The sequence below is a fragment of the Pyxicephalus adspersus genome, chromosome Z, assembly GCF_032062135.1.
Source record: "Pyxicephalus adspersus chromosome Z, UCB_Pads_2.0, whole genome shotgun sequence".
Classification (NCBI taxonomy): domain Eukaryota; kingdom Metazoa; phylum Chordata; class Amphibia; order Anura; family Pyxicephalidae; genus Pyxicephalus; species Pyxicephalus adspersus.
Genome location: NC_092871.1, coordinates 48,731,579 through 48,742,692, shown reverse-complemented (window position 1 = coordinate 48,742,692; position 11,114 = coordinate 48,731,579). Strand labels below are relative to the sequence as shown.

Sequence of the window (11,114 nt, the reverse complement as noted above, 5' to 3'; positions counted from 1 at the left end):
CACGCTGGAAGCTGCTGGCATCTCCGGAGAGATGCACAGAACAATGCAGGATTTCTGCTTTGTGCTATACATCTCACTGCAGATGCTAGCAGCAATAGCAAATCTTTTATTGCTGCAAGAGGAGCTGCGGACACTGGGTAAGTATTTCCTTTCAGTTGTAATCCCATTGTCATACAATGTATGACAATCGGATTGCAATATAACATTTGTTTACATTTACCCACCTGGTGAGAAAAACTCGGGGTTAACCATAATTGCAAAAGTTTTTACCCCGAGCATGCCCGGGCTTAACGGCCAGGTGGTTAATATATATATATAGGGATATATATATATATAGGGATATAGGTACAACAGGAGCCTGTGTTCTCTAACATTTTACATACTCCTCCTTTCTCTGCTAGTATCACATCCAGGGCCACACGGTTCTGGAAGGTCATGGGAGCTGTGGGACCCATTTGTTCAGAAATTCCTTTTAAGGCATCTCTAGTGTAATTAACAAACCTCTGTTGATTATAGAAGATATAGTTTATCCAATCAACATTTTTATTTACAGTGATTATAGGTATAAGTGATTCGAACCCAGCCTTCACCTGGTCCCTAGCCTTGAATTCATCCGGGACCCCTCTTGGCACCCCTATGGCATCTATGTAGACATGTGGGTCGAAACTGCCTGGGACAGTCTCCCTTTTTGTTCTGTGTGTTGTTTCACTTACATGGTCAGTCATTTCCACCAATATGTGTAAGGGCATTATGATTTTAGCAAGGGTGCATTCCCCTGTCCACACCCCAGAGAGTTTCATATCTCCACATATCCAAAAAATATCTCTATGTTAGGGAAACGTTCCTGTAAGAGGAACAGTATCCTTTGGTAAAATTGCCCAAGAACTTCCCTGGACCCTCATGGTTCATAAGTGTAATTTCCAGGGTAAATAGTAATAGGTTCTGTTGGCTTTGTTTCCTTACTAAAAAATTGGGTACGCCTTTTTCCGTGTTTCACATCCAGTGTGGGTGGAGGTAATATTAGTGTACAAACTAAGAAAACACTGTTCTGTTTCCTGGGGAAGGACAGGAGGAACAGTTCCCAAATGTGGTCTTGCCCCTCCACAGACATAACAGTTTGATTTATTCTGTTTCCCTGCGCTATATCTCATCCATTCTAACCACAGATTAGTGTCGGTGTACCCTGTTTCCACAGCCATGGTTTCCTCAAAGGTGGGGTTTGCAACAGCTTTTACTTCCTGTAAGGTTGGAGTTTTATCTAGGGGCTTTATTTGTGTTTCCAATGGTTTTTATTCGTTTGAATTATACATGTCTTTAAGCTGGAATTTACATCTGGGGTGATATACTCCACATCCAGCATAAACAGCTAGGATATAGTTTCCCCGATCTCCTGTACTGGGATTTTCTATGTTAAGCGTATATGTGGGTGTAAAACCTTTACCTTTTATTAATGTCATACGACTAAAAAGGGATTGTCCATTTTTGTCCTTCTTCCTTAATTGTTTGTATCCCCAGTCCGATCCTGTATTCCATCCCACAGCTCCATATTACCCACAATCACTCCCCCAGTAATCATCTATAACACATATGTAAGAGGGGTTAAATCCGTCAAAATATGGCATAGGCCCTTTATACCCGTTTTCCGGGTTTACACATGGACAGACACCACAATAGCCCTTCCATGAGTAGGTAGCTACATGGGCATTGGAGGAGTTGTACCAGAAAATTGTCTCAGATCCATTTTTAGTGGTTTCAACTTTGGGTGAGGGTTCCTTATTTGTACCTAAGATAGTTACATCTCCTCGAACTCTAAAAGATACCACTGCTATTTGATTGGTAAGGGATGCATTCCCACCCTCTCCTCCAACCCCATATGGCTTGCAGAGGACCTAGATTCATAGGGGTAAAAATACAGTTACTGATCAACCATACTGGGAGGAATACCACAATGGTAATTCCTAGGAGGAAACAGCAGACTTTCCCAGAATGCTGGGAGGTAAGCATCTGTATCTTCAGATTGTGGCAAATCACTCTTCAAGGATTTCTCACCTGCTTCACCCTCTTTTCCTTTATCACATGTTGGGCCGGAACGGGGGACCTTTTTCACCCTGCTGGCGTGGACCCAGGTCGGGGTTTCTTCTGTGAGAATCGCTGTTCTGGTGACTGCTACCACTCGGGTGGGCGGTCCATACAGAAACTCTGTCTGTTTCTTTCCTTTTGTGAGTCGCTGTACAATCACCACATCTCCAGGCTGAAAGGCATGAGTAGGTTCCTGTGGAAAGAAAGGAGAGGCACGGGCAACATCTCTTTCAATTTGATCTAAAGTCTCAACAAGTTTTCTGATGTATTCAGCTTGTACTACCTCTAGATCCCCTTTGTCTATTATAGGGGCCTTTGGGCCCCATGGATTGGGGAGAGGTCTTCCCATCAAGATCTCAAATGCTGAGTAACCAGTATTCTTATTTGGTTGCATTCTGATCTCTGCTACAGCTATGGGTAAAAATTTCTTCCAGTTTGTGAATGTACCACCAGTGATTTTCCTTATCTTCTCTTTTACTGTTCTGTTCATCATTTCTACAACCCCTGAACTTTGAGGATGGTATGGGAGGTGAAATTTCCAATTAATACATAGGGTCCTTGATAGTTTCCTACAAACTCTAGAGGCAAACGCTGGGCCATTATCTGAAATAATTTGCACAGGACATCCCCACCTAGGTATAATTTCTTGTAAGAGAAACTTTACCACAATTTGTGTGGTTTCGTTCGTAGTTGGAAAAACTTCTGGCCATTTGGAGAACATATCTACAATTACAAGGGCATATTCTTGCTTATTCCCTGTTTTTGGGATATGGGTAAAGTCAGTCTGTAGGTTTGTGAATGGGGAAGATGGATACTCCAGATGTTGGTGTTGAGCCTTGTTCGGGTTTTTGGGGTTGCTTCTAAGACATGTAAGACATCGAGAAACATAAGACTGCACCTTGATTTTGAGACCCGGAATATAAAAATCACGTTTTATTAGATCTGCTGTGGCTATGGCTCCTCTGTGACCAAGGCCATGGTACTGATCAATTAGAATAGGAGCACTTGCTACTGGGATACAGGGTTTCCCTTCTTTGCACATCAGACCCGTAATCGAGTCTTGAAGTGCACCTACATTCAGCCATCCATTTTTCTCCTCAAGGGATGCAGAATCCTGAAGATCCATCAACAGAGTATCTGTAAGGGTAATCTCAGGAGTAAGGAGTGGCATCTGGACAGTTGCTGTATGTCTAAGTGCTGCCTCCTTTGCTACTCTATCTGCCAGTGCATTTCCTTTGGCGATGTCATTTTGTAGCCCCATGTGAGCTTTGCAGTGTAGGATGGCAAATCTGTTCGGGAGTTGGACTGCTGCTAGAAGATCCGGAACTAATGTCGAGTGTGAAATTTGCTTACCACTTGCTGCAATAAATCCTCTCCTCTGCCATATCACCCCGTGATCTTGAACTACTCCAAAGGCATACTTTGAGTCTGTATAAATGTTTGTCTTTCCCTTCAAAAAGTTGACAGGTCCTAGTGAGTGCAATAAGCTCGGCAGCCTGTGCTGACTGGTAGGGAATGGGGTTGGACTCTAGAACAATATCTGGAAGTTGGACAATGGCGTACCCTGCATGGTACGTGTTATCATTGGGACGAGTGCAAGATCCGTCTACAAAGACATCAGGAGCCCCTTCGATGGGTGTGGAGCAGAGGTCAGGTCTGGTGATGTATGTTTATGTATAAGTTCAGTACATTCATGAGGAGGTACTAAATCATCTTGTTCTCCCTTGTGACCAAGTAAGGCATTTAAAATGGCTATAGGGCCAAAGGTGGGTGCTGAGTACTTAATGTGAAGCTGAGGATTCGAAAGTAACAGGACTTCATAGCCACTCAGCCATTGTGCTGACATGTGCTGGGTATGTATGTTTTTTCGTAGGGCCTGAACATTGTGTGATGTATGTAAGGTAGTGGGGTGACCCAAGGTAATGGGGGTAGCCATCTCCGCAACCATAGCACATGCTGCTAAACTTCTGAGACACGCAGGCATGCCCTAAACCTGTACGGGAACCACTTTTGAGAAAAAAGCAACAGGGCAAAATTTGCCCCCATGCTCTTGTGCCAGGACTCCTGCCATGGTTTCACAATTGTCCCTGGCAAATAAGTGAAACATCACGCCATAGTCGGGTAGGCCTAGGCCAGTAACCATTGCACATTTTAGATGACTGAAAGCTTGTTACATGGGTTCAGACCATTTATTAGGATCAGGCATTTCAGGTTTTGTGGCTTGTCTCAGGATGTTGTCATAGTAGGAACAATCAGAATCCATTGGCGGCAGTAACCAATCATACCAAGAAAAGTTAACATGTCTTTCTTGGTTTGTGGGTGGGGCAGACCCACGACAGCAGTAATTCTGACATGGCTGATTTTCCTCTCACCCTTTCTGGGAAGAAATCCCAAATACTCAACACTTTCAGTACACCATTGTAACTTTTTCTTAGACACCTTATGACCACAGTCATGTAACCACTTGAGCAAGCTAATACAATCGATTTGGCAGGCCTCCCGAGTAGTGGCCCATACTTCAGGAGGTACCTGTTCCATGCAAGGATCAGGAGGTTCAGATTGTGTGTATAAGAAGTAATTTGCATTAGGTACATGGATAGGCATAACAGTTGATTACATGTAGGCCACCTGTTTTACTGATTCCTATCTGTAACCTTAAAGGCAGAAACAGATCCCTACCCAATAGGTTTACAGGGCAATTCGGAATTATCCTGAATCTGTGATTCAAAATAGGTCTGTGGTGATGAGGATGATCTATAGTGAGAGGTGGTGTCTTGTAAGATTTTGTGAGTATCTCATTTATTCCCATTGAGGGTTCAGTATTTTCTCTCGGGCCATGATAATAATCTTCACATAGGGTACTGCAAGTAGCTCCTGAATCAACAAGAAATGGGGGAGGTCACCCTTCTACATTTAAAACAATTAATGGCGAATCTTTATGGTTTGAGATCAATGTAAATGCTGGGATACTATCCCCCGGGCAGCATCATTGTGACTTTTGATGTCCCCATGCTACAGGAAAACTTGGTGTATTGTTTTGAGGTGGTGGTTGGTTTGTCTGTGGCAGATTATGTGACTGGGGTTGCTCCTGTGGCTCCATGGGGGTGTAGCCTGTCTAAGGGGGAAGGAACAGTGACTAATCCAATGATCTGTTCTTCCACAATTAAAGCAGCCGGTGGACCTATTCCTATTATTACCCCCTCTCCCAGTATATGCTCCTCTTCCCCGGCCTCGTCCCCTACCTGGGAATCTGCCCCTTTGTGTTTGATTAGGGGTGAAGGACCGGTCTTCGGTCTGATAATGAGCCTCTTTTGGCTTGACGACTTCAAAACAGCCTGCTGCGTCCTTTTCTAAAAGTTTGTTCTGAAACTCATCTCTATGGAGACTGGGCCATTCTGATATCATTTGTTTGAGAGTCAACTGTAAGTGGGGTTAAAGGTTAGTAAGAAATGTCTGTATAAGCATGGAATGCATAATATTCTGGATGCTCATACCAGCTTCTAGGGTCCAGACTTCATTAAATCTTTTCCAAAAGTCTATTACTGATTCTGCTGACTTTTGTTTACATGCCACTGCAGTGGGGAGGGAGGACCTAGTTTGGAAACACCTATCCATCTCTCTCTGGATTTCTCCCCACATGTCATCAAGACCTTCATTTGTATTTAGCTTAAAATTAGTAGCAGTGGCTGAAGCTGGCTCAATAACACTAATGGAAGGAACTTTTGTCCAATCCCATGGGGAATTCTGCCCAACTATTCCTTCTATAATAAGGCGCATATCTTCCTGTGTTATACATCGACCTTTACAGGCACGTTTAAGGTAATGAAATGTCCCAGAAGAGGATGAAGAGGGTTTTGGGCAGTGTTTAACAATTTTATTTATATCATCCACCTCAATGGGTCTCTTCAAAAGAGTATCCCCCACTGTCATAAAGAGATATGCTTCATCGGGTGAGGTAGTGTCACTATCCTCGTCTGGCGGTGTCTGTACTTCCCTCCTTACTGTTTTAAATGCGTATCTTTGGAGGGTTCTCCCTGAACGGGTCTCCATGGGGGATGCCTCTTTTATTAAGACAACCTTTTGTGTTGTATGACTTGAGGATACCCCACCAGTTGCCCCCGATTCTGGTATTGGATCATCAACCTGACCACTCCAGTCTGGAGATGATACAATCCTATCTTGTTGGACTGATTGTGGTAGGTCAGCGGGTAGTGAAAGGGCAGGTGGAGGGGCAATGGCAGGAGTCATAGTGATAGTGTATCCTGCCAATAAATCAAGATCCTCTTTGGACAAGGAAGGATATATTTGAGGAATATGTAATCCTGCATAAGGAGGTGGCTTGTTAAGTATAGTTCTGTCTAGTTCTTTCTCTAATTTGTGCTCACTCTGATAATGAGTACTATTTTCTGGCCTTTGTTTCTTTACCTTTTTGTTTGGTCTTTCAAACCAATATGAGGCAAACATGAGCCAGTTCTCCCCTCCTGATTTCCTGTACTTCATATCCCACTGTGGGTCAGGCCTGTAATATGGCCAAGCTGAAGTATCTAGTAGACATAGTCCTTTGACCATGTCCATATGGAAAGTGTCATTTGCTCCATCCCTCGGGAAGGGGTCTACACTCTTCATACCCTCTGTCCACCCTGCCATATTATCAACCCATGGATTTACCAAATAATAATCAGTACGGCAAACACGAGCCACATAATCTTTACAAGTTTCTCCTACATATGGTGGAGGGGGAGCCTTAATTTTCTGACCCATTTACTTGATTCTGTCAGTTATTTTAAACATAAAAACCAGAGAATATTCCGATTCAGATACTGGGTGGTATAAGAATACTACTGACAAGGTCACAGTGCTCGTCTTACCTCACCAGAATGCTGATGAGAGACTTGCCAAAACGTGACACAGACTTTGAGCCTTCTTATGTCTGCACAGTTGGAATATTTGTTAGTACAATAGACAAATCACGATGATGAGACCACTCTTACCTTCAGTGGTTATTTCAAGATCATACAACCAATAACAAAAATCAAACTTTTACTTCTACGCGATAAAAAGAGTAGCAAACAAGAAAATCTGATTAGAGATCCAAGCAGACCCTCTAGACCAGGGTGTCTTTTCTTTATCTTTCGTAATTCTTTGAATTTCTTCCCTAAAGAAATCTTTATCTCATGAGTTGGCCAGACTCACATAAAATTATCCAGGCTTCCCTAAAACCTGACCTATCCTTTCAAAATACACAACCAGATTCTTTGGATAGAAGCAACAGAGAGGCTCAGAAGCATTTGGACTCCCCCCAGAAAAGAAAGGGAGAATCCTGTACTTACCGAGGTCTGTGTGCTCTATCCCAGACGAGCCCCCACTTGAAAGGATCTATTCAACATTTATCAGTACACCCTGGTCAAGACTGGAAACTGCCTTCACCTCTGACGCGTCAGGGGACAATTCTTAAGAAGACACGCACACAAGGTATGTGGTATGCAAGAATTGTCCAAAGTTTATTGATGTGTCATACACTTATATAGTCACTTTTGGTTAGTACTGCGCAAGTGCAAAAACATGAGTTATACAATACACACATACATATATGGTCATAGCAACATTCGGGATATGTCTGTCACATACACTTAGAATTTAGAGAACTCGTTCCTGTTTTGACTGGTTAAACATGTTCCTTACAGATAAGGCCCCTGACAGTTATAGTTTGCGACATACAATAGTTTGTTCTATTCTTCGTTATGCAAGCAAAACAAGATATATATATATATATATATATATATATATATATATATATATATATATATATAGGGTGGCAGCCCCTGTATTGTGACCAAACTCTTTAGTAACCACCCAAAAACAGCCGGGTGGGTGCTGAAAAGTGCCGGGTGGTGCGCCCAGCTAAAAGGGCCTGGGGAGAACCCTGTAAGCACAGCCCACAAGTACAGAAATAGGACACAAAGCAATATGGCTGAAGTAATGCGTGTGCTGCCCTTCCGCATCTTCTAAAATAGCCGTTGCTTTGCGGCTGGAGATGTCAAAAGTGACATACCGAGCCATGTGTTAGGGGATTAACCCCTGCATGGTTGGCCATTGGTGTAAAGGAGGGAGACTAAATGTGCTCGAGTATGAAACACACCATGGGGGACATTGCTGATTTATTCAAAGACCTTTATTAAAGAGTCATTGTAACCTAAGTTAACAGCATGTATTTAGTGAAAAACCTCTGAAATCTCCCAAAATGTCTCTTCTCAAAAAAACAGCAGAAGTTATAGATGTTCCACATGACATTGCAAAATGAAAAGGTAGTGATCAAAACCAGGAACCTCCTCAAACAATCTAAATGAAAATGTACGGGTTTTCCATACCAGGTTTTGTTCAACTTGAGCAACCAATCAAAAAGAGTGACTTACACATTTTTTGAGGACAATCTAATTAAAAACAGGAATTGTTCAATCTAATTTTAGTGTGCATGTAAGAAAGTACCATTACGCCAATAAAAGACATGGTGCTTTAGAGAACTGAGCCGGAGCCACTTGCAGCTACGAGCAAGAAATGATTCCCAACCTCCATTCACTTCAGTTAGAGAGGTTAGCAGTATGGTTAAGCTTGGGCAGAACACTGTGGCTTACCTTGGGTCTGAAATGACCCCAACTTTTAGGTTGGGAATGAATGGTTTCTTTTTAGGAATAGATTAAATATAACTTTTATTATGAGGTTTCCATTGCTGAACTCCATTTGAAAATGCTGGTCGCTTTGCTGTAATGCTAAACATCTTTCTTTTCTGTATGCTTATTCTGGGTAAGTGATTTAGGGTATTAAAAGTGGAAATACAGTGTTAGCCATTAAAGTAGCATGTTCAAACAAACAAAAGAAAGATGACAGCCATGGAGTCAGCAACTATTAAAACAAGCCAGCAAATATCACCTCCTGTATGTCACCCAAAATGTTGACATACATTGCTTCACCATCCTACATTCCACTGTGGCCGTTAAGCGAACACTAATTGCCATGCTTTGCATTAAGGTTTTCGCCAAATATTTACATTTTGACATGTAGAATAGCAGCAGCGTGGCATGAATGTGTTCTGGGGATCTGCAGTGTGTTGGCACCTACTGTACGTGTGCATTGGGATGCCATTGTAAAGGGGTGGCAACCCAGACAGTGCAGTGGAAACAAACAGATTGGACATGGATTTTAAAGTTATAGTCCAGGCAAACTGTTAAATATACAGGTGAAATGCATATTTGGGAGCAGTTTTTCCTGCCAAAGAATTTGTATTTCTGTCTATCCAGCCAAATATCTCTGCAGTTAGTAATATATACAGTTCATGTTTTTCCTCTAACCTGTGATAGGATAGTGGGAATAATCGATAAAGAAGAAGCATTAGACTGATGTACTACTCTCTGTTTTCTCCTCTTATCATCATCTTTCTGTTAGACCAGAGGTCAGCAAACTTTTATGGCCACTAGGCCATTTCAGGCAGTTAGGCAGGAGCACACTAGGCCAGACTCTCCCAAGTCCCGCCCTAATAGCTCCACCCCCCACCAGGAGCGCTCCCTGAAGGGAAGTCCCTCTCCTCCGCAATGGATACGGAGGTGAGGGAATGTTCCCTATTTACCCTGGCAGCGGAAGTGTTAACGCCGGCAGCAGTAAATAGGTAAAGGAGCCACGGCACGGTGGCTCAAGAGCCGCATGCAGCTCCGGTAGTTTGTTATGGCTCCACTGCGGCTAGGCCGCGTCTGGCCTAAAGACCCGAGTTTGCCGACCTCTGTGTTAGACCATGAACTGCAGCTCTTTAGACTGCCTTTTCTTTTCCCTGCTGCTATAAAGGTACTGTAGAAGGCTGAAGCAGAGTCCAGTTCACGTACTTGCATTTAATGCAGCTCTGTGCACATTATTAGATCAATTATGTTCTGCCTAGAGTTTAGCTTTAAGGTTATGCTTTAAAAGGCCTTGAGATCCACTGCTGAAAACTCAGCAATTGAAGTATAAATGGGAGGTCTTTTTCAGTCTGCTCTATGATACCTGATATTATTTTTGCCTGGCAAAAAACCTGTTGATGTGTTTAAACTCATGAACTGTCATCCAAGTCTTTTCATTACTTCTTTGTGTGTCATTGACCTGTAATCAGAGACTTGCTAATGAAGTAGTGCAGCAAGGATGATGTCGAGGGCCACAGTGCTCTTTCCTTTTAAAAACAGATCACCAGTGGCAGCTCCCATATTTTGTATCCTGACAGGTTCCCTTTAAAAATAAGTACCAATGGAAGTGATATCCTGCTTTTTTAACTGATGTTTCCATCTGACTAATCATGAAATACTGCAAGAGATCAGCCTTTTAAAAAGCGTGCAGCCCCTCCCAACCAGAAGCCTCTGAGTACAGCGTGTCACCTTTAAATCATATTGGCTGCTCTGTAATATGCATTATTCAATCCTGCTTATCCCTGAAAAAAAGAACTTATTCAGACAAGTACTTTGTGTTCTCGGCGCACCGTGCGCTCCCTCCGATTACTTTAAATGGAGCCTCCATTACATGCTGACTCATTAATCTGCATACTTGCTGGTGTGTTCCTTCCTTTTAAAAGGCATTTATGTTGCCTTGTGGGCAGCACTGTGCCCGTCTGCTTGCCAAGCGGGTATCTTGTGTATTGAGTAATTGATGATCTATCACATTTATTTTATCTCTTTCGAAAAGCCTAAAATATTAAACAGCAAAGAAAGTTCAGGATCCGTCAAACCAAAACTCAATTATCAAGTCTTCTGAAAGTTATTAGGGATTTGTGCTGCAATTAGGAGCCAACTTTCATATGACTGTGACCGAAGACATCCGACAGCACTCCTACGCTCTGTCTGCACTTTGCTCTTCGCTTTGTTGTCCATGCCAGGTATTGGGTCCATTATCAGGAATGCTGAAAGGCATTTCAGTAAACGTACATTTTCCCACAAACTATGTTTTTTCTTTTAAAATGTTTAAAACCTCACATTACTTTCTATTACATCCTCTCAATGCTGCTTGTTCTTTTTTTTCAGTTG

General features: G+C 42.6%; 1 protein-coding gene across 2 annotated transcripts in view; it reads left to right on the top strand.

The window, feature by feature from the left end:
* Positions 1 to 11,114, top strand: part of NACC2 (NACC family member 2) — a 103,644-nt gene that overhangs the window by 5,723 nt on the left and 86,807 nt on the right. The window lies entirely within an intron of this gene.